At 38.2% G+C, this 24,418-nt stretch overlaps 89 non-coding genes across 89 annotated transcripts; all 89 read left to right on the top strand.

Annotated features, from left to right (window-relative positions):
• The first annotated feature begins 264 nt into the window (after positions 1-264).
• On the top strand, positions 265-337 carry Trnar-ucg (transfer RNA arginine (anticodon UCG)). The gene has a single exon. It is a non-coding gene; the product is annotated as a tRNA-Arg (tRNA).
• Positions 338-516: 179 nt separating this feature from the next.
• Trnar-ucg (transfer RNA arginine (anticodon UCG)) lies at positions 517-589 on the top strand. Its single transcript has one exon. It is a non-coding gene; the product is annotated as a tRNA-Arg (tRNA).
• A 179-nt stretch (positions 590-768) lies between these two features.
• On the top strand, positions 769-841 carry Trnar-ucg (transfer RNA arginine (anticodon UCG)). Its single transcript has one exon. It is a non-coding gene; the product is annotated as a tRNA-Arg (tRNA).
• Positions 842-1,020: 179 nt separating this feature from the next.
• Positions 1,021-1,093, top strand: Trnar-ucg (transfer RNA arginine (anticodon UCG)). The gene has a single exon. It is a non-coding gene; the product is annotated as a tRNA-Arg (tRNA).
• Positions 1,094-1,272: 179 nt separating this feature from the next.
• Positions 1,273-1,345, top strand: Trnar-ucg (transfer RNA arginine (anticodon UCG)). Its single transcript has one exon. It is a non-coding gene; the product is annotated as a tRNA-Arg (tRNA).
• A 179-nt stretch (positions 1,346-1,524) lies between these two features.
• On the top strand, positions 1,525-1,597 carry Trnar-ucg (transfer RNA arginine (anticodon UCG)). Its single transcript has one exon. It is a non-coding gene; the product is annotated as a tRNA-Arg (tRNA).
• A 179-nt stretch (positions 1,598-1,776) lies between these two features.
• Positions 1,777-1,849, top strand: Trnar-ucg (transfer RNA arginine (anticodon UCG)). The gene has a single exon. It is a non-coding gene; the product is annotated as a tRNA-Arg (tRNA).
• A 683-nt stretch (positions 1,850-2,532) lies between these two features.
• On the top strand, positions 2,533-2,605 carry Trnar-ucg (transfer RNA arginine (anticodon UCG)). Its single transcript has one exon. It is a non-coding gene; the product is annotated as a tRNA-Arg (tRNA).
• Positions 2,606-2,784: 179 nt separating this feature from the next.
• On the top strand, positions 2,785-2,857 carry Trnar-ucg (transfer RNA arginine (anticodon UCG)). Its single transcript has one exon. It is a non-coding gene; the product is annotated as a tRNA-Arg (tRNA).
• A 179-nt stretch (positions 2,858-3,036) lies between these two features.
• Positions 3,037-3,109, top strand: Trnar-ucg (transfer RNA arginine (anticodon UCG)). The gene has a single exon. It is a non-coding gene; the product is annotated as a tRNA-Arg (tRNA).
• A 179-nt stretch (positions 3,110-3,288) lies between these two features.
• Trnar-ucg (transfer RNA arginine (anticodon UCG)) lies at positions 3,289-3,361 on the top strand. Its single transcript has one exon. It is a non-coding gene; the product is annotated as a tRNA-Arg (tRNA).
• Positions 3,362-3,540: 179 nt separating this feature from the next.
• On the top strand, positions 3,541-3,613 carry Trnar-ucg (transfer RNA arginine (anticodon UCG)). The gene has a single exon. It is a non-coding gene; the product is annotated as a tRNA-Arg (tRNA).
• A 179-nt stretch (positions 3,614-3,792) lies between these two features.
• Positions 3,793-3,865, top strand: Trnar-ucg (transfer RNA arginine (anticodon UCG)). The gene has a single exon. It is a non-coding gene; the product is annotated as a tRNA-Arg (tRNA).
• Positions 3,866-4,296: 431 nt separating this feature from the next.
• On the top strand, positions 4,297-4,369 carry Trnar-ucg (transfer RNA arginine (anticodon UCG)). The gene has a single exon. It is a non-coding gene; the product is annotated as a tRNA-Arg (tRNA).
• A 179-nt stretch (positions 4,370-4,548) lies between these two features.
• On the top strand, positions 4,549-4,621 carry Trnar-ucg (transfer RNA arginine (anticodon UCG)). The gene has a single exon. It is a non-coding gene; the product is annotated as a tRNA-Arg (tRNA).
• A 179-nt stretch (positions 4,622-4,800) lies between these two features.
• Trnar-ucg (transfer RNA arginine (anticodon UCG)) lies at positions 4,801-4,873 on the top strand. Its single transcript has one exon. It is a non-coding gene; the product is annotated as a tRNA-Arg (tRNA).
• A 179-nt stretch (positions 4,874-5,052) lies between these two features.
• Trnar-ucg (transfer RNA arginine (anticodon UCG)) lies at positions 5,053-5,125 on the top strand. The gene has a single exon. It is a non-coding gene; the product is annotated as a tRNA-Arg (tRNA).
• Positions 5,126-5,556: 431 nt separating this feature from the next.
• Trnar-ucg (transfer RNA arginine (anticodon UCG)) lies at positions 5,557-5,629 on the top strand. Its single transcript has one exon. It is a non-coding gene; the product is annotated as a tRNA-Arg (tRNA).
• A 179-nt stretch (positions 5,630-5,808) lies between these two features.
• Positions 5,809-5,881, top strand: Trnar-ucg (transfer RNA arginine (anticodon UCG)). Its single transcript has one exon. It is a non-coding gene; the product is annotated as a tRNA-Arg (tRNA).
• Positions 5,882-6,060: 179 nt separating this feature from the next.
• On the top strand, positions 6,061-6,133 carry Trnar-ucg (transfer RNA arginine (anticodon UCG)). The gene has a single exon. It is a non-coding gene; the product is annotated as a tRNA-Arg (tRNA).
• Positions 6,134-6,312: 179 nt separating this feature from the next.
• On the top strand, positions 6,313-6,385 carry Trnar-ucg (transfer RNA arginine (anticodon UCG)). Its single transcript has one exon. It is a non-coding gene; the product is annotated as a tRNA-Arg (tRNA).
• A 179-nt stretch (positions 6,386-6,564) lies between these two features.
• Trnar-ucg (transfer RNA arginine (anticodon UCG)) lies at positions 6,565-6,637 on the top strand. The gene has a single exon. It is a non-coding gene; the product is annotated as a tRNA-Arg (tRNA).
• Positions 6,638-6,816: 179 nt separating this feature from the next.
• Trnar-ucg (transfer RNA arginine (anticodon UCG)) lies at positions 6,817-6,889 on the top strand. Its single transcript has one exon. It is a non-coding gene; the product is annotated as a tRNA-Arg (tRNA).
• A 179-nt stretch (positions 6,890-7,068) lies between these two features.
• Positions 7,069-7,141, top strand: Trnar-ucg (transfer RNA arginine (anticodon UCG)). The gene has a single exon. It is a non-coding gene; the product is annotated as a tRNA-Arg (tRNA).
• A 179-nt stretch (positions 7,142-7,320) lies between these two features.
• Trnar-ucg (transfer RNA arginine (anticodon UCG)) lies at positions 7,321-7,393 on the top strand. Its single transcript has one exon. It is a non-coding gene; the product is annotated as a tRNA-Arg (tRNA).
• A 179-nt stretch (positions 7,394-7,572) lies between these two features.
• Trnar-ucg (transfer RNA arginine (anticodon UCG)) lies at positions 7,573-7,645 on the top strand. The gene has a single exon. It is a non-coding gene; the product is annotated as a tRNA-Arg (tRNA).
• Positions 7,646-7,824: 179 nt separating this feature from the next.
• On the top strand, positions 7,825-7,897 carry Trnar-ucg (transfer RNA arginine (anticodon UCG)). The gene has a single exon. It is a non-coding gene; the product is annotated as a tRNA-Arg (tRNA).
• A 179-nt stretch (positions 7,898-8,076) lies between these two features.
• On the top strand, positions 8,077-8,149 carry Trnar-ucg (transfer RNA arginine (anticodon UCG)). Its single transcript has one exon. It is a non-coding gene; the product is annotated as a tRNA-Arg (tRNA).
• Positions 8,150-8,580: 431 nt separating this feature from the next.
• Trnar-ucg (transfer RNA arginine (anticodon UCG)) lies at positions 8,581-8,653 on the top strand. Its single transcript has one exon. It is a non-coding gene; the product is annotated as a tRNA-Arg (tRNA).
• Positions 8,654-8,832: 179 nt separating this feature from the next.
• Positions 8,833-8,905, top strand: Trnar-ucg (transfer RNA arginine (anticodon UCG)). Its single transcript has one exon. It is a non-coding gene; the product is annotated as a tRNA-Arg (tRNA).
• Positions 8,906-9,084: 179 nt separating this feature from the next.
• On the top strand, positions 9,085-9,157 carry Trnar-ucg (transfer RNA arginine (anticodon UCG)). The gene has a single exon. It is a non-coding gene; the product is annotated as a tRNA-Arg (tRNA).
• A 179-nt stretch (positions 9,158-9,336) lies between these two features.
• Trnar-ucg (transfer RNA arginine (anticodon UCG)) lies at positions 9,337-9,409 on the top strand. The gene has a single exon. It is a non-coding gene; the product is annotated as a tRNA-Arg (tRNA).
• A 428-nt stretch (positions 9,410-9,837) lies between these two features.
• On the top strand, positions 9,838-9,910 carry Trnar-ucg (transfer RNA arginine (anticodon UCG)). Its single transcript has one exon. It is a non-coding gene; the product is annotated as a tRNA-Arg (tRNA).
• Positions 9,911-10,089: 179 nt separating this feature from the next.
• Trnar-ucg (transfer RNA arginine (anticodon UCG)) lies at positions 10,090-10,162 on the top strand. The gene has a single exon. It is a non-coding gene; the product is annotated as a tRNA-Arg (tRNA).
• A 179-nt stretch (positions 10,163-10,341) lies between these two features.
• Positions 10,342-10,414, top strand: Trnar-ucg (transfer RNA arginine (anticodon UCG)). The gene has a single exon. It is a non-coding gene; the product is annotated as a tRNA-Arg (tRNA).
• A 179-nt stretch (positions 10,415-10,593) lies between these two features.
• On the top strand, positions 10,594-10,666 carry Trnar-ucg (transfer RNA arginine (anticodon UCG)). Its single transcript has one exon. It is a non-coding gene; the product is annotated as a tRNA-Arg (tRNA).
• Positions 10,667-10,846: 180 nt separating this feature from the next.
• Positions 10,847-10,919, top strand: Trnar-ucg (transfer RNA arginine (anticodon UCG)). Its single transcript has one exon. It is a non-coding gene; the product is annotated as a tRNA-Arg (tRNA).
• Positions 10,920-11,349: 430 nt separating this feature from the next.
• Positions 11,350-11,422, top strand: Trnar-ucg (transfer RNA arginine (anticodon UCG)). The gene has a single exon. It is a non-coding gene; the product is annotated as a tRNA-Arg (tRNA).
• A 179-nt stretch (positions 11,423-11,601) lies between these two features.
• On the top strand, positions 11,602-11,674 carry Trnar-ucg (transfer RNA arginine (anticodon UCG)). Its single transcript has one exon. It is a non-coding gene; the product is annotated as a tRNA-Arg (tRNA).
• A 179-nt stretch (positions 11,675-11,853) lies between these two features.
• On the top strand, positions 11,854-11,926 carry Trnar-ucg (transfer RNA arginine (anticodon UCG)). The gene has a single exon. It is a non-coding gene; the product is annotated as a tRNA-Arg (tRNA).
• A 179-nt stretch (positions 11,927-12,105) lies between these two features.
• On the top strand, positions 12,106-12,178 carry Trnar-ucg (transfer RNA arginine (anticodon UCG)). The gene has a single exon. It is a non-coding gene; the product is annotated as a tRNA-Arg (tRNA).
• A 179-nt stretch (positions 12,179-12,357) lies between these two features.
• Positions 12,358-12,430, top strand: Trnar-ucg (transfer RNA arginine (anticodon UCG)). Its single transcript has one exon. It is a non-coding gene; the product is annotated as a tRNA-Arg (tRNA).
• A 179-nt stretch (positions 12,431-12,609) lies between these two features.
• On the top strand, positions 12,610-12,682 carry Trnar-ucg (transfer RNA arginine (anticodon UCG)). The gene has a single exon. It is a non-coding gene; the product is annotated as a tRNA-Arg (tRNA).
• Positions 12,683-12,861: 179 nt separating this feature from the next.
• On the top strand, positions 12,862-12,934 carry Trnar-ucg (transfer RNA arginine (anticodon UCG)). The gene has a single exon. It is a non-coding gene; the product is annotated as a tRNA-Arg (tRNA).
• Positions 12,935-13,113: 179 nt separating this feature from the next.
• On the top strand, positions 13,114-13,186 carry Trnar-ucg (transfer RNA arginine (anticodon UCG)). The gene has a single exon. It is a non-coding gene; the product is annotated as a tRNA-Arg (tRNA).
• A 179-nt stretch (positions 13,187-13,365) lies between these two features.
• On the top strand, positions 13,366-13,438 carry Trnar-ucg (transfer RNA arginine (anticodon UCG)). The gene has a single exon. It is a non-coding gene; the product is annotated as a tRNA-Arg (tRNA).
• Positions 13,439-13,617: 179 nt separating this feature from the next.
• Trnar-ucg (transfer RNA arginine (anticodon UCG)) lies at positions 13,618-13,690 on the top strand. The gene has a single exon. It is a non-coding gene; the product is annotated as a tRNA-Arg (tRNA).
• A 179-nt stretch (positions 13,691-13,869) lies between these two features.
• Positions 13,870-13,942, top strand: Trnar-ucg (transfer RNA arginine (anticodon UCG)). The gene has a single exon. It is a non-coding gene; the product is annotated as a tRNA-Arg (tRNA).
• Positions 13,943-14,121: 179 nt separating this feature from the next.
• Trnar-ucg (transfer RNA arginine (anticodon UCG)) lies at positions 14,122-14,194 on the top strand. Its single transcript has one exon. It is a non-coding gene; the product is annotated as a tRNA-Arg (tRNA).
• Positions 14,195-14,372: 178 nt separating this feature from the next.
• Trnar-ucg (transfer RNA arginine (anticodon UCG)) lies at positions 14,373-14,445 on the top strand. The gene has a single exon. It is a non-coding gene; the product is annotated as a tRNA-Arg (tRNA).
• A 179-nt stretch (positions 14,446-14,624) lies between these two features.
• On the top strand, positions 14,625-14,697 carry Trnar-ucg (transfer RNA arginine (anticodon UCG)). Its single transcript has one exon. It is a non-coding gene; the product is annotated as a tRNA-Arg (tRNA).
• Positions 14,698-14,876: 179 nt separating this feature from the next.
• Trnar-ucg (transfer RNA arginine (anticodon UCG)) lies at positions 14,877-14,949 on the top strand. Its single transcript has one exon. It is a non-coding gene; the product is annotated as a tRNA-Arg (tRNA).
• A 179-nt stretch (positions 14,950-15,128) lies between these two features.
• Positions 15,129-15,201, top strand: Trnar-ucg (transfer RNA arginine (anticodon UCG)). The gene has a single exon. It is a non-coding gene; the product is annotated as a tRNA-Arg (tRNA).
• Positions 15,202-15,380: 179 nt separating this feature from the next.
• Trnar-ucg (transfer RNA arginine (anticodon UCG)) lies at positions 15,381-15,453 on the top strand. Its single transcript has one exon. It is a non-coding gene; the product is annotated as a tRNA-Arg (tRNA).
• A 179-nt stretch (positions 15,454-15,632) lies between these two features.
• Trnar-ucg (transfer RNA arginine (anticodon UCG)) lies at positions 15,633-15,705 on the top strand. The gene has a single exon. It is a non-coding gene; the product is annotated as a tRNA-Arg (tRNA).
• Positions 15,706-15,884: 179 nt separating this feature from the next.
• On the top strand, positions 15,885-15,957 carry Trnar-ucg (transfer RNA arginine (anticodon UCG)). Its single transcript has one exon. It is a non-coding gene; the product is annotated as a tRNA-Arg (tRNA).
• A 179-nt stretch (positions 15,958-16,136) lies between these two features.
• Trnar-ucg (transfer RNA arginine (anticodon UCG)) lies at positions 16,137-16,209 on the top strand. The gene has a single exon. It is a non-coding gene; the product is annotated as a tRNA-Arg (tRNA).
• Positions 16,210-16,387: 178 nt separating this feature from the next.
• Positions 16,388-16,460, top strand: Trnar-ucg (transfer RNA arginine (anticodon UCG)). Its single transcript has one exon. It is a non-coding gene; the product is annotated as a tRNA-Arg (tRNA).
• Positions 16,461-16,639: 179 nt separating this feature from the next.
• Trnar-ucg (transfer RNA arginine (anticodon UCG)) lies at positions 16,640-16,712 on the top strand. Its single transcript has one exon. It is a non-coding gene; the product is annotated as a tRNA-Arg (tRNA).
• A 179-nt stretch (positions 16,713-16,891) lies between these two features.
• Positions 16,892-16,964, top strand: Trnar-ucg (transfer RNA arginine (anticodon UCG)). Its single transcript has one exon. It is a non-coding gene; the product is annotated as a tRNA-Arg (tRNA).
• A 179-nt stretch (positions 16,965-17,143) lies between these two features.
• On the top strand, positions 17,144-17,216 carry Trnar-ucg (transfer RNA arginine (anticodon UCG)). The gene has a single exon. It is a non-coding gene; the product is annotated as a tRNA-Arg (tRNA).
• Positions 17,217-17,395: 179 nt separating this feature from the next.
• On the top strand, positions 17,396-17,468 carry Trnar-ucg (transfer RNA arginine (anticodon UCG)). Its single transcript has one exon. It is a non-coding gene; the product is annotated as a tRNA-Arg (tRNA).
• A 179-nt stretch (positions 17,469-17,647) lies between these two features.
• Trnar-ucg (transfer RNA arginine (anticodon UCG)) lies at positions 17,648-17,720 on the top strand. Its single transcript has one exon. It is a non-coding gene; the product is annotated as a tRNA-Arg (tRNA).
• A 179-nt stretch (positions 17,721-17,899) lies between these two features.
• On the top strand, positions 17,900-17,972 carry Trnar-ucg (transfer RNA arginine (anticodon UCG)). The gene has a single exon. It is a non-coding gene; the product is annotated as a tRNA-Arg (tRNA).
• A 179-nt stretch (positions 17,973-18,151) lies between these two features.
• Trnar-ucg (transfer RNA arginine (anticodon UCG)) lies at positions 18,152-18,224 on the top strand. The gene has a single exon. It is a non-coding gene; the product is annotated as a tRNA-Arg (tRNA).
• A 179-nt stretch (positions 18,225-18,403) lies between these two features.
• Positions 18,404-18,476, top strand: Trnar-ucg (transfer RNA arginine (anticodon UCG)). Its single transcript has one exon. It is a non-coding gene; the product is annotated as a tRNA-Arg (tRNA).
• Positions 18,477-18,655: 179 nt separating this feature from the next.
• Positions 18,656-18,728, top strand: Trnar-ucg (transfer RNA arginine (anticodon UCG)). The gene has a single exon. It is a non-coding gene; the product is annotated as a tRNA-Arg (tRNA).
• Positions 18,729-18,907: 179 nt separating this feature from the next.
• On the top strand, positions 18,908-18,980 carry Trnar-ucg (transfer RNA arginine (anticodon UCG)). Its single transcript has one exon. It is a non-coding gene; the product is annotated as a tRNA-Arg (tRNA).
• Positions 18,981-19,159: 179 nt separating this feature from the next.
• On the top strand, positions 19,160-19,232 carry Trnar-ucg (transfer RNA arginine (anticodon UCG)). The gene has a single exon. It is a non-coding gene; the product is annotated as a tRNA-Arg (tRNA).
• Positions 19,233-19,411: 179 nt separating this feature from the next.
• Trnar-ucg (transfer RNA arginine (anticodon UCG)) lies at positions 19,412-19,484 on the top strand. Its single transcript has one exon. It is a non-coding gene; the product is annotated as a tRNA-Arg (tRNA).
• Positions 19,485-19,663: 179 nt separating this feature from the next.
• Trnar-ucg (transfer RNA arginine (anticodon UCG)) lies at positions 19,664-19,736 on the top strand. The gene has a single exon. It is a non-coding gene; the product is annotated as a tRNA-Arg (tRNA).
• A 179-nt stretch (positions 19,737-19,915) lies between these two features.
• On the top strand, positions 19,916-19,988 carry Trnar-ucg (transfer RNA arginine (anticodon UCG)). The gene has a single exon. It is a non-coding gene; the product is annotated as a tRNA-Arg (tRNA).
• A 179-nt stretch (positions 19,989-20,167) lies between these two features.
• Positions 20,168-20,240, top strand: Trnar-ucg (transfer RNA arginine (anticodon UCG)). The gene has a single exon. It is a non-coding gene; the product is annotated as a tRNA-Arg (tRNA).
• Positions 20,241-20,419: 179 nt separating this feature from the next.
• Trnar-ucg (transfer RNA arginine (anticodon UCG)) lies at positions 20,420-20,492 on the top strand. Its single transcript has one exon. It is a non-coding gene; the product is annotated as a tRNA-Arg (tRNA).
• Positions 20,493-20,671: 179 nt separating this feature from the next.
• On the top strand, positions 20,672-20,744 carry Trnar-ucg (transfer RNA arginine (anticodon UCG)). The gene has a single exon. It is a non-coding gene; the product is annotated as a tRNA-Arg (tRNA).
• Positions 20,745-20,923: 179 nt separating this feature from the next.
• Positions 20,924-20,996, top strand: Trnar-ucg (transfer RNA arginine (anticodon UCG)). The gene has a single exon. It is a non-coding gene; the product is annotated as a tRNA-Arg (tRNA).
• A 178-nt stretch (positions 20,997-21,174) lies between these two features.
• On the top strand, positions 21,175-21,247 carry Trnar-ucg (transfer RNA arginine (anticodon UCG)). The gene has a single exon. It is a non-coding gene; the product is annotated as a tRNA-Arg (tRNA).
• Positions 21,248-21,426: 179 nt separating this feature from the next.
• Trnar-ucg (transfer RNA arginine (anticodon UCG)) lies at positions 21,427-21,499 on the top strand. The gene has a single exon. It is a non-coding gene; the product is annotated as a tRNA-Arg (tRNA).
• A 179-nt stretch (positions 21,500-21,678) lies between these two features.
• Positions 21,679-21,751, top strand: Trnar-ucg (transfer RNA arginine (anticodon UCG)). The gene has a single exon. It is a non-coding gene; the product is annotated as a tRNA-Arg (tRNA).
• Positions 21,752-21,930: 179 nt separating this feature from the next.
• Trnar-ucg (transfer RNA arginine (anticodon UCG)) lies at positions 21,931-22,003 on the top strand. The gene has a single exon. It is a non-coding gene; the product is annotated as a tRNA-Arg (tRNA).
• A 179-nt stretch (positions 22,004-22,182) lies between these two features.
• Positions 22,183-22,255, top strand: Trnar-ucg (transfer RNA arginine (anticodon UCG)). The gene has a single exon. It is a non-coding gene; the product is annotated as a tRNA-Arg (tRNA).
• A 179-nt stretch (positions 22,256-22,434) lies between these two features.
• On the top strand, positions 22,435-22,507 carry Trnar-ucg (transfer RNA arginine (anticodon UCG)). Its single transcript has one exon. It is a non-coding gene; the product is annotated as a tRNA-Arg (tRNA).
• Positions 22,508-22,686: 179 nt separating this feature from the next.
• Trnar-ucg (transfer RNA arginine (anticodon UCG)) lies at positions 22,687-22,759 on the top strand. The gene has a single exon. It is a non-coding gene; the product is annotated as a tRNA-Arg (tRNA).
• Positions 22,760-22,938: 179 nt separating this feature from the next.
• Positions 22,939-23,011, top strand: Trnar-ucg (transfer RNA arginine (anticodon UCG)). The gene has a single exon. It is a non-coding gene; the product is annotated as a tRNA-Arg (tRNA).
• A 179-nt stretch (positions 23,012-23,190) lies between these two features.
• Trnar-ucg (transfer RNA arginine (anticodon UCG)) lies at positions 23,191-23,263 on the top strand. Its single transcript has one exon. It is a non-coding gene; the product is annotated as a tRNA-Arg (tRNA).
• Positions 23,264-23,442: 179 nt separating this feature from the next.
• On the top strand, positions 23,443-23,515 carry Trnar-ucg (transfer RNA arginine (anticodon UCG)). Its single transcript has one exon. It is a non-coding gene; the product is annotated as a tRNA-Arg (tRNA).
• Positions 23,516-23,694: 179 nt separating this feature from the next.
• Positions 23,695-23,767, top strand: Trnar-ucg (transfer RNA arginine (anticodon UCG)). The gene has a single exon. It is a non-coding gene; the product is annotated as a tRNA-Arg (tRNA).
• A 179-nt stretch (positions 23,768-23,946) lies between these two features.
• Trnar-ucg (transfer RNA arginine (anticodon UCG)) lies at positions 23,947-24,019 on the top strand. Its single transcript has one exon. It is a non-coding gene; the product is annotated as a tRNA-Arg (tRNA).
• Positions 24,020-24,198: 179 nt separating this feature from the next.
• Trnar-ucg (transfer RNA arginine (anticodon UCG)) lies at positions 24,199-24,271 on the top strand. Its single transcript has one exon. It is a non-coding gene; the product is annotated as a tRNA-Arg (tRNA).
• Positions 24,272-24,418: the final 147 nt, after the last annotated feature.

The following is a 24,418-nucleotide window of genomic DNA, read 5'->3' as shown; positions in this document are numbered from 1 at the left end:
GCACATCGATGTGGCCGCTTGGCCTAACGGATGAGGCGTCTTACTTCGAATCAGAAGGTTGCGAGTTCGAGTCTCGTCGTGGTCGAATTGTTTTGTCGTGATCATTCTTTTATATTAAACGAAACAACTTCCACCTGTTAATCATGAGTATGTTGCGTTTAACATGTGAATTATTTTTCGATGCTGATTTCTACCATAATTTCTACTTCGGTTGTTTAGATGCCCTCATATATTTTCATCCTGTTTTCTTTCTTATATTGATGTGGCCGCGTGGCCTAATGGATAAGGCGTCTGACTTCGAATCAGAAGATTGCGAGTTCGAGTCTCGTCGTGGTCGAATTGTTTTGTCGTGATCATTCTTTTATATTAAACGAAACAACTTAATCCTGTTAATCATGAGTATGTTGCGTTTAACATTTGAATTATTTTTCGATGCTGATTTCTACCATAATTTCTACTTCGGTTGTTTAGATGCCCTCATATATTTTCATCCTGTTTTCTTTCGTATACCAATGTGGCCGCGTGGCCTAATGGATAAGGCGTCTGACTTCGAATCAGAAGATTGCGAGTTCGAGTCTCGTCGTGGTCGAATTGTTTTGTCGTGATCATTCTTTTATATTAAACGAAACAACTTAAACCTGTTAATCATGAGTATGTTGCGTTTAACATGTGAATTATTTTTCGATGCTGATTTCTACGATAATTTCTAATTCGGTGGTTTAGATGCCCTCATATATTTTCATCCTGTTTTCTTTCGTATATTGATGTGGCCGCGTGGCCTAATGGATAAGGCGTCTGACTTCGAATCAGAAGATTGCGAGTTCGAGTCTCGTCGTGGTCAAATTATTTTGTCGTGATCATTCTTTTATATTAAACGAAACAACTTAAACCTGTTAATCATGAGTATGTTGCGTTTAACATGTGAATTATTTTTCGATGCTGATTTCTACCATAATTTCTACTTCGGTTGTTTAGATGCCCTCATATATTTTCATCCTGATTTCTCTCGCTCATCGATGTGGCCGCGTGGCCTAATGGATAAGGCGTCTGACTTCGAATCAGAAGATTACGAGTTCGAGTCTCGTCGTGGTCGAATTGTTTTGTCGTGATCATTCTTTTATATTAAACGAAACAACTTAAACCTGTTAATCATAAGTATGTTGCGTTTAACATGTGAATTATTTTTCGATGCTGATTTCTACCATAATTTCTACTTCGGTTGTTTAGATGCCCTCATATATTTTCATCCTGTTTTCTTTCGTATACCAATGTGGCCGCGTGGCCTAATGGATAAGGCGTCCGACTTCGAATCAGAAGATTGCGAGTTCGTGTCTCGCCGTGGTCAAATTGTTTTGTCGTGATCATTCTTTTATATTAAACGAAACAACTTAAACCTGTTAATCATGAGTATGTTGCGTTTAACATGTGAATTATTTTTCGATGCTGATTTCTACCATAATTTCTACTCCGGATGTTTAGATGCCCTCATATATGTTCATCCTGTTTTCTTTCGCACACCGATGTGGCCGCGTGGCCTAATGGATAAGGCGTCTGGCTTCGAATCAGAAGATTGCGAGTTCGAGTCTCGTCGTGGTCGAATTGTTTTGTCGTGATCATTCTTTTATATTAAACGAAACAACTTAAACCTGTTAATCATGAGTATGTTGCGTTTACCATGTGAATTATTTTTCGATGCTGATTTCTACCATAATTTCTACTTCGGTTGTTTAGATGCCCTCATATATTTTCATCCTGTTTTCTTTCGTATACCAATGTGGCCGCGTGGCCTAATGGATAAGGCGTCTGACTTCGAATCAGAAGATTGCGAGTTCGAGTCTCGTCGTGGTCGAATTGTTTTGTCGTGATCATTCTTTTATATTAAACGAAACAACTTAAACCTGTTAATCATGAGTATGTTGCGTTTAACATGTGAATTATTTTTCGATGCTGATTTCTACCATAATTTCTACTCCGGATGTTTAGATGCCCTCATATATGTTCATCCTGTTTTCTTTCGCACATCGATGTGGCCGCGTGGCCTAATGGATAAGGCGTCTGACTTCGAATCAGAAGTTGGCGAGGTCGAGTCTCGTAGTGGTCGAATTGTTTTGTCGTGATCATTCTTTTATATTAAACGAAACAACTTAAACCTGTTAATCATGAGTATGTTGCGTTTAACATGTGAATTATTTTTCGATGCTGATTTCTACCATAATTTCTACTCCGGATGTTTAGATGCCCTCATATATGTTCATCCTGTTTTCTTTCGCACATCGATGTGCCCGCGTGGCCTAATGGATAAGGCGTCTGACTTCGAATCAGAAGTTGGCGAGTTCGAGTCTCGTAGTGGTCGAATTGTTTTGTCGTGATCATTCTTTTATATTAAACGAAACAACTTAAACCTGTTAATCATGAGTATGTTGCGTTTAACATGTGAATTATTTTTCGATGCTGATTTCTACCATAATTTCTACTTCGGTTGTTTAGATGCCCTCATATATTGTCATCCTGTTTTCTTTCGTATACCAATGTGGCCGCGTGGCCAAATGGATAAGGCGTCTGACTTCGAATCAGAAGATTGTTAGTTCGAGTCTCGTCGTGGTCAAATTGTTTTGTCGTGATCATTCTTTTATATTAAACGAAACAACTTAAACCTGTTAATCATGAGTATGTTGCGTTTAACATGTGAATTATTTTTCGATGCTGATTTCTACCATAATTTCTACTCCGGTTGTTTAGATGGCCTCATATATTTTCATCCTGTTTTCTTTCGTATACCAATGTGGTCGCGTGGCCTAATGGATAAGGCGTCTGACTTCGAATCAGAAGATTGCGAGTTCGAGTCTCGTCGTGGTCAAATTGTTTTGTCGTGATCATTCTTTTATATTGAACGAAACAACTTAAACCTGTTAATCATGAGTATGTTGCGTTTAACATGTGAATTATTTTTCGATGCTGATTTCTACCATAATTTCTACTCCGGATGTTTAGATGCCCTCATATATGTTCATCCTGTTTTCTTTCGCACATCGATGTGGCCGCGTGGCCTAATGGATAAGGCGTCTGACTTCGAATCAGAAGATCGCGAGTTCGAGTCTCGTCGTGGTCGAATTGTTTTGTCGTGATCATTCTTTTATATTAAACGAAACAACTTAAACCTGTTAATCATGAGTATGTTGCGTTTAACATGTGAATTATTTTTCGATGCTGATTTCTACCATAATTTCTACTTCGGTGGTTTAGATGCCCTCATATATTTTCATCCTGGTATCTTTCGTATATTGATGTGGCCGCGTGGCCTAATGGATAAGGCGTCTGACTTCGAATCAGAAGATTGCGAGTTCGAGTCTCGTCGTGGTCAAATTGTTTTGTCGTGATCATTCTTTTATATTAAACGAAACAACTTAAACCTGTTAATCATGAGTATGTTGCGTTTAACATGTGAATTATTTTTCGATGCTGATTTCTACCATAATTTCTACTTCGGTTGTTTAGATGCCCTCATATATTTTCATCCTGTTTTCTTTCGTATACCAATGTGGCCGCGTGGCCTAATGGATAATGCGTCTGACTTCGAATCAGAAGATTGCGAGTTCGAGTCTCGTCGTGGTCGAATTGTTTTGTCGTGATCATTCTTTTATATTAAACGAAACAACTTAAACCTGTTAATCATGAGTATGTTGCGTTTAACATGTGAATTATTTTTCGATGCTGATTTCTACCATAATTTCTGCTCCGGTTGTTTAGATGCCCTCATATATTTTCATCCTGTTTTCTTTCGTATACCAATGTGGCCGCGTGGCCTAATGGATAAGGCGTCTGACTTCGAATCAGAAGATTGCGAGTTCGAGTCTCGTCGTGGTCGAATTGTTTTGTCGTGATCATTCTTTTATATTAAACGAAACAACTTAAACCTGTTAATCATGAGTATGTTGCGTTTAACATGTGAATTATTTTTCGATGCTGATTTCTACCATAATTTCTACTTCGGTTGTTTAGATGCCCTCATATATTTTCATCCTGTTTTCTTTCGCACATCGATGTGGCCGCGTGGCCTAATGGATAAGGCGTCTAACTTCGAATCAGAAGATTGCGAGGTGGAGTCTCGTCGTGGTCGAATTGTTTTGTCGTGATCATTCTTTTATATTAAACGAAACAACTTCAACCTGTTAATCATGAGTATGTTGCGTTTAACATGTGAATTATTTTTCGATGCTGATTTCTACCATAATTTCTACTTCGGTTGTTTAGATGCCCTCATATATTTTCATCCTGTTTTCTTTCGTATACCAATGTGGCCGCGTGGCCTAATGGATAAGGCGTCTGACTTCGAATCAGAAGATTGCGAGTTCGAGTCTCGTCGTGGTCGAATTGTTTTGTCGTGATCATTCTTTTATATTAAACGAAACAACTTAAACCTGTTAATCATGAGTATGTTGCGTTTAACATGTGAATTATTTTTCGATGCTAATTTCTACCACAATTTCTGCTCCGGTTGTTTAGATGGCCTCATATATTTTCATCCTGTTTTCTTTCGTATACCAATGTGGCCGCGTGGCCTAATGGATAAGGCGTCTGACTTCGAATCAGAAGATTGCGAGTTCGCGTCTCGTCGTGGTCGAATTGTTTTGTCGTGATCATTCTTTTATATTAAACGAAACAACTTAAACCTGTTAATCATGAGTATGTTGCGTTTAACATGTGAATTATTTTTCGATGCTGATTTCTACCATAATTTCTACTTCGGTTGTTTAGATGCCCTCATATATTTTCATCCTGTTTTCTTTCGCGCATCGATGTGGCCGCGTGGCCTAATGGATAAGGCGTCTGACTTCGAATCAGAAGATTGCGAGTTCGAGTCTCGTCGTGGTCGAATTGTTTTGTCGTGATCATTCTTTTATATTAAACGAAACAACTTAAACCTGTTAATCATGAGTATGTTGCGTTTAACATGTGAATTATTTTTCGATGCTGATTTCTACCATAATTTCTGCTCCGGTTGTTTAGATGCCCTCATATATTTTCATCCTGTTTTCTTTCGTATACCAATGTGGCCGCGTGGCCTAATGGATAAGGCGTCTGACTTCGAATCAGATGATTGCGAGTTCGGGTCTCGTCGTGGTCGAATTGTTTTGTCGTGATCATTCTTTTATATTAAACGAAACAACTTCCACCTGTTAATCATGAGTATGTTGCGTTTAACATGTGAATTATTTTTCGATGCTGATTTCTACCATAATTTCTACTTCGGTTGTTTAGATGCCCTCATATATTTTCATCCTGTTTTCTTTCGCACATCGATGTGGCCGCTTGGCCTAACGGATAAGGCGTCTTACTTCGAATCAGAAGGTTGCGAGTTCGAGTCTCGTCGTGGTCGAATTGTTTTGTCGTGATCATTCTTTTATATTAAACGAAACAACTTCCACCTGTTAATCATGAGTATGTTGCGTTTAACATGTGAATTATTTTTCGATGCTGATTTCTACCATAATTTCTACTTCGGTTGTTTAGATGCCCTCATATATTTTAATCCTGTTTTCTCTCTTATATTGATGTGGCCGCGTGGCCTAATGGATAAGGCGTCTGACTTCGAATCAGAAGATTGCGAGTTCGAGTCTCGTCGTGGTCGAATTGTTTTGTCGTGATCATTCTTTTATATTAAACGAAACAACTTAAACCTGTTAATCATGAGTATGTTGCGTTTAACATGTGAATTATTTTTCGATGCTGATTTCTACGATAATTTCTACTTCGGTGGTTTAGATGCCCTCATATATTTTAATCCTGTTTTCTTTCGTATACCAATGTGGCCGCGTGGCCTAATGGATAAGGCGTCTGACTTCGAATCAGAAGATTGCGAGTTCGAGTCTCGTCGTGGTCGAATTGTTTTGTCGTGATCATTCTTTTATATTAAACGAAACAACTTAAACCTGTTAATCATGAGTATGTTGCGTTTAACATGTGAATTATTTTTCGATGCTGATTTCTACCATAATTTCTACTTCGGTTGTTTAGATGCCCTCATATATTTTCATCCTGTTTTCTTTCACACATCGATGTGGCCGCGTGGCCTAATGGATAAGGCGTCTGACTTCGAATCAGAAGATTGCGAGTTCGAGTCTCGTCGTGGTCGAATTGTTTTGTCGTGATCATTCTTTTATATTAAACGAAACAACTTAAACCTGTTAATCATGAGTATGTTGCGTTTAACATGTGAATTATTTTTCGATGCTGATTTCTACGATAATTTCTACTTCGGTGGTTTAGATGCCCTCATATATTTTCCTCCTGTTTTCTTTCGTATATTGATGTGGCCGCGTGGCCTAATGGATAAGGCGTCTGACTTCGAATCAGAAGATTGCGAGTTCGAGTCTCGTCGTGGTCAAATTGTTTTGTCGTGATCATTCTTTTATATTAAACGAAACAACTTAAACCTGTTAATCATGAGTATGTTGCGTTTAACATGTGAATTATTTTTCGATGCTGATTTCTACCATAATTTCTACTTCGGTTGTTTAGATGCCCTCATATATTTTCATCCTGTTTTCTTTCGTATACCAATGTGGCCGCGTGGCCTAATGGATAATGCGTCTGACTTCGAATCAGAAGATTGCGAGTTCGAGTCTCGTCGTGGTCGAATTGTTTTGTCGTGATCATTCTTTTATATTAAACGAAACAACTTAAACCTGTTAATCATGAGTATGTTGCGTTTAACATGTGAATTATTTTTCGATGCTAATTTCTACCACAATTTCTGCTCCGGTTGTTTAGATGCCCTCATATATTTTCATCCTGTTTTCTTTCGTATACCAATGTGGCCGCGTGGCCTAATGGATAAGGCGTCTGACTTCGAATCAGAAGAATGCGAGTTCGAGTCTCGTCGTGGTCGAATTGTTTTGTCGTGATCATTCTTTTATATTAAACGAAACAACTTAAACCTGTTAATCATGAGTATGTTGCGTTTAACATGTGAATTATTTTTCGATGCTGATTTCTACCATAATTTCTACTTCGGTTGTTTAGATGCCCTCATATATTTTCATCCTGTTTTCTTTCGCGCATCGATGTGGCCGCGTGGCCTAATGGATAAGGCGTCTGACTTCGAATCAGAAGATTGCGAGTTCGAGTCTCGTCGTGGTCGGATTGTTTTGTCGTGATCATTCTTTTATATTAAACGAAACAACTTAAACCTGTTAATCATGAGTATGTTGCGTTTAACATGTGAATTATTTTTCGATGCTGATTTCTACCATAATTTCTACTTCGGTTGTTTAGATGCCCTCATATATTTTCATCCTGTTTTCTTTCACACATCGATGTGGCCGCGTGGCCTAATGGATAAGGCGTCTGACTTCGAATCAGAAGATTGCGAGTTCGAGTCTCGTCGTGGTCGAATTGTTTTGTCGTGATCATTCTTTTATATTAAACGAAACAACTTAAACCTGTTAATCATGAGTATGTTGCGTTTAACATGTGAATTATTTTTCGATGCTGATTTCTACCATAATTTCTACTTCGGTTGTTTAGATGCCCTCATATATTTTCATCCTGTTTTCTTTCACACATCGATGTGGCCGCGTGGCCTAATGGATAAGGCGTCTGACTTCGAATCAGAAGATTGCGAGTTCGAGTCTCGTCGTGGTCGAATTGTTTTGTCGTGATCATTCTTTTATATTAAACGAAACAACTTAAACCTGTTAATCATGAGTATGTTGCGTTTAACATGTGAATTATTTTTCGATGCTGATTTCTACCATAATTTCTACTTCGGTTGTTTAGATGCCCTCATATATTTTCATCCTGTTTTCTTTCACACATCGATGTGGCCGCGTGGCCTAATGGATAAGGCGTCTGACTTCGAATCAGAAGATTGCGAGTTCGAGTCTCGTCGTGGTCGAATTGTTTTGTCGTGATCATTCTTTTATATTAAACGAAACAACTTAAACCTGTTAATCATGAGTATGTTGCGTTTAACATGTGAATTATTTTTCGATGCTGATTTCTACCATAATTTCTGCTCCGGTTGTTTAGATGCCCTCATATATTTTCATCCTGTTTTCTTTCGTATACCAATGTGGCCGCGTGGCCTAATGGATAAGGCGTCTGACTTCGAATCAGATGATTGCGAGTTCGGGTCTCGTCGTGGTCGAATTGTTTTGTCGTGATCATTCTTTTATATTAAACGAAACAACTTCCACCTGTTAATCATGAGTATGTTGCGTTTAACATGTGAATTATTTTTCGATGCTGATTTCTACCATAATTTCTACTTCGGTTGTTTAGATGCCCTCATATATTTTCATCCTGTTTTCTTTCGCACATCGATGTGGCCGCTTGGCCTAACGGATAAGGCGTCTTACTTCGAATCAGAAGGTTGCGAGTTCGAGTCTCGTCGTGGTCGAATTGTTTTGTCGTGATCATTCTTTTATATTAAACGAAACAACTTCCACCTGTTAATCATGAGTATGTTGCGTTTAACATGTGAATTATTTTTCGATGCTGATTTCTACCATAATTTCTACTTCGGTTGTTTAGATGCCCTCATATGTTTTCATCCTGTTTTCTTTCTTATATTGATGTGGCCGCGTGGCCTAATGGATAAGGCGTCTGACTTCGAATCAGAAGATTGCGAGTTCGAGTCTCGTCGTGGTCGAATTGTTTTGTCGTGATCATTCTTTTATATTAAACGAAACAACTTAAACCTGTTAATCATGAGTATGTTGCGTTTAACATGTGAATTATTTTTCGATGCTGATTTCTACGATAATTTCTACTTCGGTGGTTTAGATGCCCTCATATATTTTAATCCTGTTTTCTTTCGTATACCAATGTGGCCGCGTGGCCTAATGGATAAGGCGTCTGACTTCGAATCAGAAGATTGCGAGTTCGAGTCTCGTCGTGGTCGAATTGTTTTGTCGTGATCATTCTTTTATATTAAACGAAACAACTTAAACCTGTTAATCATGAGTATGTTGCGTTTAACATGTGAATTATTTTTCGATGCTGATTTCTACCATAATTTCTACTTCGGTTGTTTAGATGCCCTCATATATTTTCATCCTGTTTTCTTTCTTGTATTGATGTGGCCGCGTGGCCTAATGGATAAGGCGTCTGACTTCGAATCAGAAGATTGCGAGTTCGAGTCTCGTCGTGGTCGAATTGTTTTGTCGTGATCATTCTTTTATATTAAACGAAACAACTTAAACCTGTTAATCATGAGTATGTTGCGTTTAACATGTGAATTATTTTTCGATGCTGATTTCTACCATAATTTCTACTTCGGTTGTTTAGATGCCCTCATATATTTTCATCCTGTTTTCTTTCGCACATCGATGTGGCCGCGTGGCCTAATGGATAAGGCGTCTAACTTCGAATCAGAAGATTGCGAGTTCGAGTCTCGTCGTGGTCGAATTGTTTTGTGATCATTCTTTTATATTAAACGAAACAACTTCAACCTGTTAATCATGAGTATGTTGCGTTTAACATGTGAATTATTTTTCGATGCTGATTTCTACCATAATTTCTACTTCGGTTGTTTAGATGCCCTCATATATTTTCATCCTGTTTTCTTTCTTGTATTGATGTGGCCGCGTGGCCTAATGGATAAGGCGTCTGACTTCGAACCAAAAAATTGCGTGTTCGAGTCTCGTCGTGGTCGAATTGTTTTGTCGTGATCATTCTTTTATATTAAACGAAACAACTTCAACCTGTTAATCATGAGTATGTTGCGTTTAACATGTGAATTATTTTTCGATGCTGATTTCTACCATAATTTCTACTTCGGTTGTTTAGATGCCCTCATATATTTTCATCCTGTTTTCTTTCGTATACCAATGTGGCCGCGTGGCCTAATGGATAAGGCGTCTGACTTCGAATCAGAAGATTGCGAGTTCGAGTCTCGTCGTGGTCGAATTGTTTTGTCGTGATCATTCTTTTATATTAAACGAAACAACTTAAACCTGTTAATCATGAGTATGTTGCGTTTAACATGTGAATTATTTTTCGATGCTGATTTCTACGATAATTTCTACTTCGGTGGTTTAGATGCCCTCATATATTTTCATCCTGTTTTCTTTCGTATATTGATGTGGCCGCGTTGCCTAATGGATAAGGCGTCTGACTTCGAATCAGAAGATTGCGAGTTCGAGTCTCGTCGTGGTCGAAATGTTTTGTCGTGATCATTCTTTTATATTAAACGAAACAACTTAAACCTGTTAATCATGAGTATGTTGCGTTTAACATGTGAATTATTTTTCGATGCTGATTTCTACGATAATTTCTACTTCGGTGGTTTAGATGCCCTCATATATTTTCATCCTGTTTTCTTTCTTGTATTGATGTGGCCGCGTGGCCTAATGGATAAGGCGTCTGACTTCGAATCAGAAAATTTCGAGTTCGAGTCTCGTCGTGGTCGAATTGTTTTGTCGTGATCATTCTTTTATATTAAACGAATTAACTTAAACCTGTTAATCATGAGTATGTTGCGTTTAACATGTGAATTATTTTTCGATGCTGATTTCTACGATAATTTCTACTTCGGTGGTTTAGATGCCCTCATATATTTTCATCCTGGTTTCTTTCGTATATTGATGTGGCCGCGTTGCCTAATGGATAAGGCGTCTGACTTCGAATCAGAAGATTGCGAGTTCGAGTCTCGTCGTGGTCGAATTGTTTTGGGCGTGATCATTCTTTTATATTAAACGAAACAACTTAAACCTGTTAATCATGAGTATGTTGCGTTTAACATGTGAATTATTTTTCGATGCTGATTTCTACCATAATTTCTACTTCGGTTGTTTAGAGTCCCTCATATATTTTCATCCTGTTTTCTTTAGCACATCGATGTGGCCGCGTGGCCTAATGGATAAGGCGTCTGACTTCGAATCAGAAGATTGCGAGTTCGAGTCTCGTCGTGGTCGAATTGTTTTGTCGTGATCATTCTTTTATATTAAACGAAACAACTTCCACCTGTTAATCATGAGTATGTTGCGTTTTACATGTGAATTATTTTTCGATGCTGATTTCTACCATAATTTCTACTTCGGTTGTTTAGATGCCCTCATATATTTTCATCCTGTTTTCTTTCACACATCGATGTGGCCGCGTGGCCTAATGGATAAGGCGTCTGACTTCGAATCAGAAGATTGCGAGGCGAGTCTCGTCGTGGTCGAATTGTTTTGTTGTGATCATTCTTTTATATTAAACGAAACAACTTAAACCTGTTAATCATGAGTATGTTGCGTTTAACATGTGAATTAGTTTTCGATGCTGATTTCTACGATAATTTCAACTTCGGTGGTTTAGATGCCCTCATATATTTTCATCCTGTTTTCTTTCGTATATTGATGTGGCCGCGTGGCCTAATGGATAAGGCGTCTGACTTCGAATCAGAAGATTGCGAGTTCGAGTCTCGTCGTGGTCGAATTGTTTTGTCGTGATCATTCTTTTATATTAAACGAAACAACTTAAACCTGTTAATCATGAGTATGTTGCGTTTAACATGTGAATTATTTTTCGATGCTGATTTCTACGATAATTTCTACGTCGGTGGTTTAGATGCCCTCATATATTTTCATCCTGTTTTCTTTCTTATATTGATGTGGCCGCGTGGCCTAATGGATAAGGCGTCTGACTTCGAATCAGAAGATTGCGAGTTCGAGTCTCGTCGTGGTCGAATTGTTTTGTCGTGATCATTCTTTTATATTAAACGAAACAACTTAAACCTGTTAATCATGAGTATGTTGCGTTTAACATGTGAATTATTTTTCGATGCTGATTTCTACCATAATTTCTACTTCGGTTGTTTAGATGCCCTCATATATTTTCATCCTGTTTTCTTTCACACATCGATGTGGCCGCGTGGCCTAATGGATAAGGCGTCTGACTTCGAATCAGAAGATTGCAAGTTCGAGTCTCGTCGTGGTCGAGTTGTTTTGTCGTGATCATTCTTTTATATTAAACGAAACAACTTAAACCTGTTAATCATGAGTATGTTGCGTTTAACATGTGAATTATTTTTCGATGCTGATTTCTACCATAATTTCTAATTCGGTTGTTTAGATGCCCTCATATATTTTCATCCTGTTTACTTTCGCACATCGATGTGGCCGCGTGGCCTAATGGATAAGGCGTCTGACTTCGAATCAGAAGATTGCGAGTTCGAGTCTCGTCGTGGTCGAATTGTTTTGTCGTGATCATTCTTTTATATTAAACGAAACAACTTCCACCTGTTAATCATGAGTATGTTGCGTTTAACATGTGAATTATTTTTCGATGCTGATTTCTACCATAATTTCTACTTCGGTTGTTTAGATGCCCTCATATATTTTCATCCTGTTTTCTTTCTTATATTGATGTGGCCGCGTGGCCTAATGGATAAGGCGTCTGACTTCGAATCAGAAGATTGCGAGTTCGAGTCTCGTCGTGGTCGAATTGTTTTGTCGTGATCATTCTTTTATATTAAACGAAACAACTTAAACCTGTTAATCATGAGTATGTTGCGTTTAACATGTGAATTATTTTTCGATGCTGATTTCTACCATAATTTCTGCTCCGGTTGTTTAGATGCCCTCATATATTTTCATCCTGTTTTCTTTCGTATACCAATGTGGCCGCGTGGCCTAATGGATAAGGCGTCTGACTTCGAATCAGAAGATTGCGAGTTCGAGTCTCGTCGTGGTCGAATTGTTTTGTCGTGATCATTCTTTTATATTAAACGAAACAACTTAAACCTGTTAATCATGAGTATGTTGCGTTTAACATGTGAATTATTTTTCGATGCTGATTTCTACCATAATTTCTGCTCCGGTTGTTTAGATGCCCTCATATATTTTCATCCTGTTTTCTTTCGTATACCAATGTGGCCGCGTGGCCTAATGGATAAGGCGTCTGACTTCGAATCAGAAGATTGCGAGTTCGAGTCTCGTCGTGGTCGAATTGTTTTGTCGTGATCATTCTTTTATATTAAACGAAACAACTTAAACCTGTTAATCATGAGTATGTTGCGTTTAACATGTGAATTATTTTTCGATGCTGATTTCTACCATAATTTCTACTTCGGTTGTTTAGATGCCCTCATATATTTTCATCCTGTTTTCTTTCTTATATTGATGTGGCCGCGTGGCCTAATGGATAAGGCGTCTGACTTCGAATCAGAAGATTGCGAGTTCGAGTCTCGTCGTGGTCGAATTGTTTTGTCGTGATCATTCTTTTATATTAAACGAAACAACTTAAACCTGTTAATCATGAGTATGTTGCGTTTAACATGTGAATTATTTTTCGATGCTGATTTCTACCATAATTTCTGCTCCGGTTGTTTAGATGCCCTCATATATTTTCATCCTGTTTTCCTTCGTATACCAATGTGGCCGCGTGGCCTAATGGATAAGGCGTCTGACTTCGAATCAGAAGATTGCGAGTTCGGGTCTCGTCGTGGTCGAATTGTTTTGTCGTGATCATTCTTTTATATTAAACGAAACAACTTAAACCTGTTAATCATGAGTATGTTGCGTTTAACATGTGAATTATTTTTCGATGCTGATTTCTACGATAATTTCTACTTCGGTTGTTTAGATGCCCTCATATATTTTCATCCTGTTTTCTTTCGTATACCAATGTGGCCGCGTGGCCTAATGGATAAGGCGTCTGACTTCGAATCAGAAGATTGCGAGTTCGAGTCTCGTCGTGGTCGAATTGTTTTGTCGTGATCATTCTTTTATATTAAACGAAACAACTTAAACCTGTTAATCATGAGTATGTTGCGTTTAACATGTGAATTATTTTTCGATGCTGATTTCTACCATAATTTCTGCTCCGGTTGTTTAGATGCCCTCATATATTTTCATCCTGTTTTCTTTCGTATACCGATGTGGCCGCGTGGCCTAATGGATAAGGCGTCTGACTTCGAATCAGATGATTGCGAGTTCGGGTCTCGTCGTGGTCGAATTGTTTTGTCGTGATCATTCTTTTATATTAAACGAAACAACTTCCACCTGTTAATCATGAGTATGTTGCGTTTAACATGTGAATTATTTTTCGATGCTGATTTCTACCATAATTTCTACTTCGGTTGTTTAGATGCCCTCATATATTTTCATCCTGTTTTCTTTCGTATACCAATGTGGCCGCGTGGCCTAATGGATAAGGTGTCTGACTTCGAATCAGAAGATTGCGAGTTCGAGTCTCGTCGTGGTCGAATTGTTTTGTCGTGATCATTCTTTTATATGAAACGAAACAACTTAAACCTGTTAATCATGAGTATGTTGCGTTTAACATGTGAATTATTTTTCGATGCTGATTTCTACCATAATGTCTACTTCGGTTGTTTAGATGCCCTCATATATTTAATCCTGTTTTCTTTCGTATATTGATGTGGCCGCGTGGCCTAATGGATAAGGCGTCTGACTTCGAATCAGAAGATTGCGAGTTCGAGTCTCGTCGTGGTCGAATTGTTTTGTCGTGATCATTCTTTTATATTAAACGAAACAACTTAAACCTGTTAATCATGAGTATGTTGCGTTTAACATGTGAATTATTTTTCGATGCTGATTTCTACCATAATTTCTGCTCCGGTTGTTTAGATGCCCTCATATATTTTCATCCTGTTTTCTTTCGTATACCAATGTGGCCGCGTGGCCTAATGGATAAGGCGTCTGACTTCGAATCAGAAGATTGCGAGTTCGGGTCTCGTCGTGGTCGAATTGTTTTGTAGTGATCATTCTTTTATATTAAACGAAACAACTTAAACCTGTTAATCATGAGTATGTTGCGTTTAACATGTGAATTATTTTTCGATGCTGATTTCTACCATAATTTCTACTTCGGTTGTTTAGATGCCCTCATATATTTTCATCCTGTTTTCTTTCTTATATTGATGTGGCCGCGTGGCCTAATGGATAAGGCGTCTGACTTCGAATCAGAAGATTGCGAGTTCGAGTCTCGTCGTGGTCGAATTGTTTTGTCGTGATCATTCTTTTATATTAAACGAAACAACTTAAACCTGTTAATCATGAGTATGTTGCGTTTAACATGTGAATTATTTTTCGATGCTGATTTCTACCATAATTTCTGCTCCGGTTGTTTAGATGCCCTCATATATTTTCATCCTGTTTTCCTTCGTATACCAATGTGGCCGCGTGGCCTAATGGATAAGGCGTCTGACTTCGAATCAGAAGATTGCGAGTTCGGGTCTCGTCGTGGTCGAATTGTTTTGTAGTGATCATTCTTTTATATTAAACGAAACAACTTAAACCTGTTAATCATGAGTATGTTGCGTTTAACATGTGAATTATTTTTCGATGCTGATTTCTACCATAATTTCTGCTCCGGTTGTTTAGATGCCCTCATATATTTTCATCCTGTTTTCTTTCGTATACCAATGTGGCCGCGTGGCCTAATGGATAAGGCGTCTGACTTCGAATCAGAAGATTGCGAGTTCGAGTCTCGTCGTGGTCGAATTGTTTTGTCGTGATCATTCTTTTATATTAAACGAAACAACTTAAACCTGTTAATCATGAGTATGTTGCGTTTAACATGTGAATTATTTTTCGATGCTGATTTCTACCATAATTTCTGCTCCGGTTGTTTAGATGCCCTCATATATTTTCATCCTGTTTTCCTTCGTATACCAATGTGGCCGCGTGGCCTAATGGATAAGGCGTCTGACTTCGAATCAGAAGATTGCGAGTTCGGGTCTCGTCGTGGTCGAATTGTTTTGTCGTGATCATTCTTTTATATTAAACGAAACAACTTAAACCTGTTAATCATGAGTATGTTGCGTTTAACATGTGAATTATTTTTCGATGCTGATTTCTACCATAATTTCTACTTCGGTTGTTTAGATGCCCTCATATATTTTCATCCTGTTTTCTTTCGTATACCAATGTGGCCGCGTGGCCTAATGGATAAGGCGTCTGACTTCGAATCAGAAGATTGCGAGTTCGAGTCTCGTCGTGGTCGAATTGTTTTGTCGTGATCATTCTTTTATATTAAACGAAACAACTTAAACCTGTTAATCATGAGTATGTTGCGTTTAACATGTGAATTATTTTTCGATGCTGATTTCTACCATAATTTCTGCTCCGGTTGTTTAGATGCCCTCATATATTTTCATCCTGTTTTCTTTCGTATACCAATGTGGCCGCGTGGCCTAATGGATAAGGTGTCTGACTTCGAATCAGAAGATTGCGAGTTCGAGTCTCGTCGTGGTCGAATTGTTTTGTCGTGATCATTCTTTTATATGAAACGAAACAACTTAAACCTGTTAATCATGAGTATGTTGCGTTTAACATGTGAATTATTTTTCGATGCTGATTTCTACCATAATGTCTACTTCGGTTGTTTAGATGCCCTCATATATTTCATCCTGTTTTCTTTCGTATATTGATGTGGCCGCGTGGCCTAATGGATAAGGCGTCTGACTTCGAATCAGAAGATTGCGAGTTCGAGTCTCGTCGTGGTCGAATTGTTTTGTCGTGATCATTCTTTTATATTAAACGAAACAACTTAAACCTGTTAATCATGAGTATGTTGCGTTTAACATGTGAATTATTTTTCGATGCTGATTTCTACCATAATTTCTGCTCCGGTTGTTTAGATGCACTCATATATTTTCATCCTGTTTTCTTTCGTATACCAATGTGGCCGCGTGGCCTAATGGATAAGGCGTCTGACTTCGAATCAGAAGATTGCGAGTTCGGGTCTCGTCGTGGTCGAATTGTTTTGTAGTGATCATTCTTTTATATTAAACGAAACAACTTAAACCTGTTAATCATGAGTATGTTGCGTTTAACATGTGAATTATTTTTCGATGCTGATTTCTACCATAATTTCTGCTCCGGTTGTTTAGATGCCCTCATATATTTTCATCCTGTTTTCCTTCGTATACCAATGTGGCCGCGTGGCCTAATGGATAAGGCGTCTGACTTCGAATCAGAAGATTGCGAGTTCGAGTCTCGTCGTGGTCGAATTGTTTTGTCGTGATCATTCTTTTATATTAAACGAAACAACTTAAACCTGTTAATCATGAGTATGTTGCGTTTAACATGTGAATTATTTTTCGATGCTGATTTCTACCATAATTTCTACTTCGGTTGTTTAGATGCCCTCATATATTTTCATCCTGTTTTCTTTCTTATATTGATGTGGCCGCGTGGCCTAATGGATAAGGCGTCTGACTTCGAATCAGAAGATTGCGAGTTCGAGTCTCGTCGTGGTCGAATTGTTTTGTCGTGATCATTCTTTTATATTAAACGAAACAACTTAAACCTGTTAATCATGAGTATGTTGCGTTTAACATGTGAATTATTTTTCGATGCTGATTTCTACCATAATTTCTGCTCCGGTTGTTTAGATGCCCTTATATATTTTCATCCTGTTTTCCTTCGTATACCAATGTGGCCGCGTGGCCTAATGGATAAGGCGTCTGACTTCGAATCAGAAGATTGCGAGTTCGGGTCTCGTCGTGGTCGAATTGTTTTGTCGTGATCATTCTTTTATATTAAACGAAACAACTTAAACCTGTTAATCATGAGTATGTTGCGTTTAACATGTGAATTATTTTTCGATGCTGATTTCTACCATAATTTCTACTTCGGTTGTTTAGATGCCCTCATATATTTTCATCCTGTTTTCTTTCGTATACCAATGTGGCCGCGTGGCCTAATGGATAAGGCGTCTGACTTCGAATCAGAAGATTGCGAGTTCGAGTCTCGTCGTGGTCGAATTGTTTTGTCGTGATCATTCTTTTATATTAAACGAAACAACTTAAACCTGTTAATCATGAGTATGTTGCGTTTAACATGTGAATTATTTTTCGATGCTGATTTCTACGATAATTTCTACTTCGGTGGTTTAGATGCCCTCATATATTTTCATCCTGTTTTCTTTCGTATATTGATGTGGCCGCGTGGCCTAATGGATAAGGCGTGTGACTTCGAATCAGAAGATTGTGAGTTCGAGTCTCGTCGTGGTCGAATTGTTTTGTCGTGATCATTCTTTTATATTAAACGAAACAACTTAAACCTGTTAATCATGAGTATGTTGCGTTTAACATGTGAATTTTTTTTCGATGCTAATTTCTACCATAATTTCTACTTCGGTTGTTTCGATGCCCTCATATATTTTAATCCTGTTTTCTTTCGCTCATCGATGTGGCCGCGTGGCCTAATGGATAAGGCGTCTGACTTCGAATCAGAAGATTGCGAGTTCGAGTCTCGTCGTGGTCGAATTGTTTTGTCGTGATCATTCTTTTATATTAAACGAAACAACTTAAACCTGTTAATCATGAGTATGTTGCGTTTAACATGTGAATTATTTTTCGATGCTGATTTTTACGATAATTTCTACTTCGGTTGTTTAGATGCCCTCATATATTTTCATCCTGTTTTCTTTCGTATACCAATGTGGCCGCGTGGCCTAATGGATAAGGCGTCTGACTTCGAATCAGAAGATTGCGAGTTCGAGTCTCGTCGTGGTCGAATTGTTTTGTCGTGATCATTCTTTTATATTAAACGAATCAACTTAAACCTGTTAATCATGAGTATGTTGCGTTTAACATGTGAATTATTTTTCGATGCTGATTTCTACCATAATTTCTACTCCGGTTGTTTAGATGCCCTCATATATTTTCATCCTGTTTTCTTTCGCACATCGATGTGGCCGCGTAGCCTAATGGATAAGGCGTCTGACTTCGAATCAGAAGATTGCGAGTTCGAGTCTCGTCGTGGTCGAATTGTTTTGTCGTGATCATTCTTTTATATTAAACGAAACAACTTAAACCTGTTAATCATGAGTATGTTGCGTTTAACATGTGAATTATTTTTCGATGCTGATTTCTACCATAATTTCTACTTCGGTTGTTTAGATGCCCTCATATATTTTCATCCTGTTTTCTTTCGCACATCGATGTGGCCGCGTGGCCTAATGGATAAGGCGTCTGACTTCGAATCAGAAGATTGCGAGTTCGAGTCTCGTCGTGGTCGAATTGTTTTGTCGTGATCATTCTTTTATATTAAACGAAACAACTTAAACCTGTTAATCATGAGTATGTTGCGTTTAACATGTGAATTATTTTTCGATGCTGATTTCTACCATAATTTCTACTTCGGTTGTTTAGATGCCCTCATATATTTTCATCCTGTTTTCTTTCGCACATCGATGTGGCCGCGTGGCCTAATGGATAAGGCGTCTGACTTCGAATCAGAAGATTGCGAGGTCGAGTCTCGTCGTGGTCGAATTGTTTTGTCGTGATCATTCTTTTATATTAAACGAAACAACTTAAACCTGTTAATCATGAGTATGTTGCGTTTAACATGTGAATTATTTTTCGATGCTGATTTCTACCATAATTTCTGCTCCGGTTGTTTAGATGCCCTCATATATTTTCATCCTGTTTTCTTTCGTATACCAATGTGGCCGCGTGGCCTAATGGATAAGGCGTCTGACTTCGAATCAGAAGATTGCGAGTTCGGGTCTCGTCGTGGTCGAATTGTTTTGTAGTGATCATTCTTTTATATTAAACGAAACAACTTAAACCTGTTAATCATGAGTATGTTGCGTTTAACATGTGAATTATTTTTCGATGCTGATTTCTACCATAATTTCTACTTCGGTTGTTTAGATGCCCTCATATATTTTCATCCTGTTTTCTTTCTTATATTGATGTGGCCGCGTGGCCTAATGGATAAGGCGTCTGACTTCGAATCAGAAGATTGCGAGTTCGAGTCTCGTCGTGGTCGAATTGTTTTGTCGTGATCATTCTTTTATATTAAACGAAACAACTTAAACCTGTTAATCATGAGTATGTTGCGTTTAACATGTGAATTATTTTTCGATGCTGATTTCTACCATAATTTCTGCTCCGGTTGTTTAGATGCCCTCATATATTTTCATCCTGTTTTCCTTCGTATACCAATGTGGCCGCGTGGCCTAATGGATAAGGCGTCTGACTTCGAATCAGAAGATTGCGAGTTCGGGTCTCGTCGTGGTCGAATTGTTTTGTAGTGATCATTCTTTTATATTAAACGAAACAACTTAAACCTGTTAATCATGAGTATGTTGCGTTTAACATGTGAATTATTTTTCGATGCTGATTTCTACCATAATTTCTGCTCCGGTTGTTTAGATGCCCTCATATATTTTCATCCTGTTTTCTTTCGTATACCAATGTGGCCGCGTGGCCTAATGGATAAGGCGTCTGACTTCGAATCAGAAGATTGCGAGTTCGAGTCTCGTCGTGGTCGAATTGTTTTGTCGTGATCATTCTTTTATATTAAACGAAACAACTTAAACCTGTTAATCATGAGTATGTTGCGTTTAACATGTGAATTATTTTTCGATGCTGATTTCTACCATAATTTCTGCTCCGGTTGTTTAGATGCCCTCATATATTTTCATCCTGTTTTCCTTCGTATACCAATGTGGCCGCGTGGCCTAATGGATAAGGCGTCTGACTTCGAATCAGAAGATTGCGAGTTCGGGTCTCGTCGTGGTCGAATTGTTTTGTCGTGATCATTCTTTTATATTAAACGAAACAACTTAAACCTGTTAATCATGAGTATGTTGCGTTTAACATGTGAATTATTTTTCGATGCTGATTTCTACCATAATTTCTACTTCGGTTGTTTAGATGCCCTCATATATTTTCATCCTGTTTTCTTTCGTATACCAATGTGGCCGCGTGGCCTAATGGATAAGGCGTCTGACTTCGAATCAGAAGATTGCGAGTTCGAGTCTCGTCGTGGTCGAATTGTTTTGTCGTGATCATTCTTTTATATTAAACGAAACAACTTAAACCTGTTAATCATGAGTATGTTGCGTTTAACATGTGAATTATTTTTCGATGCTGATTTCTACCATAATTTCTGCTCCGGTTGTTTAGATGCCCTCATATATTTTCATCCTGTTTTCTTTCGTATACCAATGTGGCCGCGTGGCCTAATGGATAAGGTGTCTGACTTCGAATCAGAAGATTGCGAGTTCGAGTCTCGTCGTGGTCGAATTGTTTTGTCGTGATCATTCTTTTATATGAAACGAAACAACTTAAACCTGTTAATCATGAGTATGTTGCGTTTAACATGTGAATTATTTTTCGATGCTGATTTCTACCATAATGTCTACTTCGGTTGTTTAGATGCCCTCATATATTTCATCCTGTTTTCTTTCGTATATTGATGTGGCCGCGTGGCCTAATGGATAAGGCGTCTGACTTCGAATCAGAAGATTGCGAGTTCGAGTCTCGTCGTGGTCGAATTGTTTTGTCGTGATCATTCTTTTATATTAAACGAAACAACTTAAACCTGTTAATCATGAGTATGTTGCGTTTAACATGTGAATTATTTTTCGATGCTGATTTCTACCATAATTTCTGCTCCGGTTGTTTAGATGCACTCATATATTTTCATCCTGTTTTCTTTCGTATACCAATGTGGCCGCGTGGCCTAATGGATAAGGCGTCTGACTTCGAATCAGAAGATTGCGAGTTCGGGTCTCGTCGTGGTCGAATTGTTTTGTAGTGATCATTCTTTTATATTAAACGAAACAACTTAAACCTGTTAATCATGAGTATGTTGCGTTTAACATGTGAATTATTTTTCGATGCTGATTTCTACCATAATTTCTGCTCCGGTTGTTTAGATGCCCTCATATATTTTCATCCTGTTTTCCTTCGTATACCAATGTGGCCGCGTGGCCTAATGGATAAGGCGTCTGACTTCGAATCAGAAGATTGCGAGTTCGAGTCTCGTCGTGGTCGAATTGTTTTGTCGTGATCATTCTTTTATATTAAACGAAACAACTTAAACCTGTTAATCATGAGTATGTTGCGTTTAACATGTGAATTATTTTTCGATGCTGATTTCTACCATAATTTCTACTTCGGTTGTTTAGATGCCCTCATATATTTTCATCCTGTTTTCTTTCTTATATTGATGTGGCCGCGTGGCCTAATGGATAAGGCGTCTGACTTCGAATCAGAAGATTGCGAGTTCGAGTCTCGTCGTGGTCGAATTGTTTTGTCGTGATCATTCTTTTATATTAAACGAAACAACTTAAACCTGTTAATCATGAGTATGTTGCGTTTAACATGTGAATTATTTTTCGATGCTGATTTCTACCATAATTTCTGCTCCGGTTGTTTAGATGCCCTTATATATTTTCATCCTGTTTTCCTTCGTATACCAATGTGGCCGCGTGGCCTAATGGATAAGGCGTCTGACTTCGAATCAGAAGATTGCGAGTTCGGGTCTCGTCGTGGTCGAATTGTTTTGTCGTGATCATTCTTTTATATTAAACGAAACAACTTAAACCTGTTAATCATGAGTATGTTGCGTTTAACATGTGAATTATTTTTCGATGCTGATTTCTACCATAATTTCTACTTCGGTTGTTTAGATGCCCTCATATATTTTCATCCTGTTTTCTTTCGTATACCAATGTGGCCGCGTGGCCTAATGGATAAGGCGTCTGACTTCGAATCAGAAGATTGCGAGTTCGAGTCTCGTCGTGGTCGAATTGTTTTGTCGTGATCATTCTTTTATATTAAACGAAACAACTTAAACCTGTTAATCATGAGTATGTTGCGTTTAACATGTGAATTATTTTTCGATGCTGATTTCTACGATAATTTCTACTTCGGTGGTTTAGATGCCCTCATATATTTTCATCCTGTTTTCTTTCGTATATTGATGTGGCCGCGTGGCCTAATGGATAAGGCGTGTGACTTCGAATCAGAAGATTGTGAGTTCGAGTCTCGTCGTGGTCGAATTGTTTTGTCGTGATCATTCTTTTATATTAAACGAAACAACTTAAACCTGTTAATCATGAGTATGTTGCGTTTAACATGTGAATTTTTTTTCGATGCTAATTTCTACCATAATTTCTACTTCGGTTGTTTCGATGCCCTCATATATTTTAATCCTGTTTTCTTTCGCTCATCGATGTGGCCGCGTGGCCTAATGGATAAGGCGTCTGACTTCGAATCAGAAGATTGCGAGTTCGAGTCTCGTCGTGGTCGAATTGTTTTGTCGTGATCATTCTTTTATATTAAACGAAACAACTTAAACCTGTTAATCATGAGTATGTTGCGTTTAACATGTGAATTATTTTTCGATGCTGATTTTTACGATAATTTCTACTTCGGTTGTTTAGATGCCCTCATATATTTTCATCCTGTTTTCTTTCGTATACCAATGTGGCCGCGTGGCCTAATGGATAAGGCGTCTGACTTCGAATCAGAAGATTGCGAGTTCGAGTCTCGTCGTGGTCGAATTGTTTTGTCGTGATCATTCTTTTATATTAAACGAATCAACTTAAACCTGTTAATCATGAGTATGTTGCGTTTAACATGTGAATTATTTTTCGATGCTGATTTCTACCATAATTTCTACTCCGGTTGTTTAGATGCCCTCATATATTTTCATCCTGTTTTCTTTCGCACATCGATGTGGCCGCGTAGCCTAATGGATAAGGCGTCTGACTTCGAATCAGAAGATTGCGAGTTCGAGTCTCGTCGTGGTCGAATTGTTTTGTCGTGATCATTCTTTTATATTAAACGAAACAACTTAAACCTGTTAATCATGAGTATGTTGCGTTTAACATGTGAATTATTTTTCGATGCTGATTTCTACCATAATTTCTACTTCGGTTGTTTAGATGCCCTCATATATTTTCATCCTGTTTTCTTTCGCACATCGATGTGGCCGCGTGGCCTAATGGATAAGGCGTCTGACTTCGAATCAGAAGATTGCGAGTTCGAGTCTCGTCGTGGTCGAATTGTTTTGTCGTGATCATTCTTTTATATTAAACGAAACAACTTAAACCTGTTAATCATGAGTATGTTGCGTTTAACATGTGAATTATTTTTCGATGCTGATTTCTACCATAATTTCTACTTCGGTTGTTTAGATGCCCTCATATATTTTCATCCTGTTTTCTTTCGCACATCGATGTGGCCGCGTGGCCTAATGGATAAGGCGTCTGACTTCGAATCAGAAGATTGCGAGGTCGAGTCTCGTCGTGGTCAAATTGTTTTGTCGTGATCATTCTTTTATATTAAACGAAACAACTTACACCTGTTAATCATGAGTATGTTGCGTTTAACATGTGAATTATTTTTCGATGCTGATTTCTACCATAATTTCTACTTCGGTTGTTTAGATGCCCTCATATATTTTCATCCTGTTTTCTTTCGCACATCGATGTGGCCGCGTGGCCTAATGGATAAGGCGTCTGACTTCGAATCAGAAGATTGCGAGGTCGAGTCTCGTCGTGGTCGAATTGTTTTGTCGTGATCATTCTTTTATATTAAACGAAACAACTTAAACCTGTTAATCATGAGTATGTTGCGTTTAACATGTGAATTATTTTTCGATGCTGATTTCTACCATAATTTCTACTTCGGTTGTTTAGATGCCCTCATATA

The sequence above is a fragment of the Euprymna scolopes genome, chromosome 11, assembly GCF_053919585.1.
Source record: "Euprymna scolopes isolate OS-2025 chromosome 11, ASM5391958v1, whole genome shotgun sequence".
NCBI lineage: Eukaryota > Metazoa > Mollusca > Cephalopoda > Sepiida > Sepiolidae > Euprymna > Euprymna scolopes.
The sequence above is the reverse complement of the archived record's forward strand: the minus strand, read 5'-3'. Positions and strand labels throughout refer to the sequence as shown.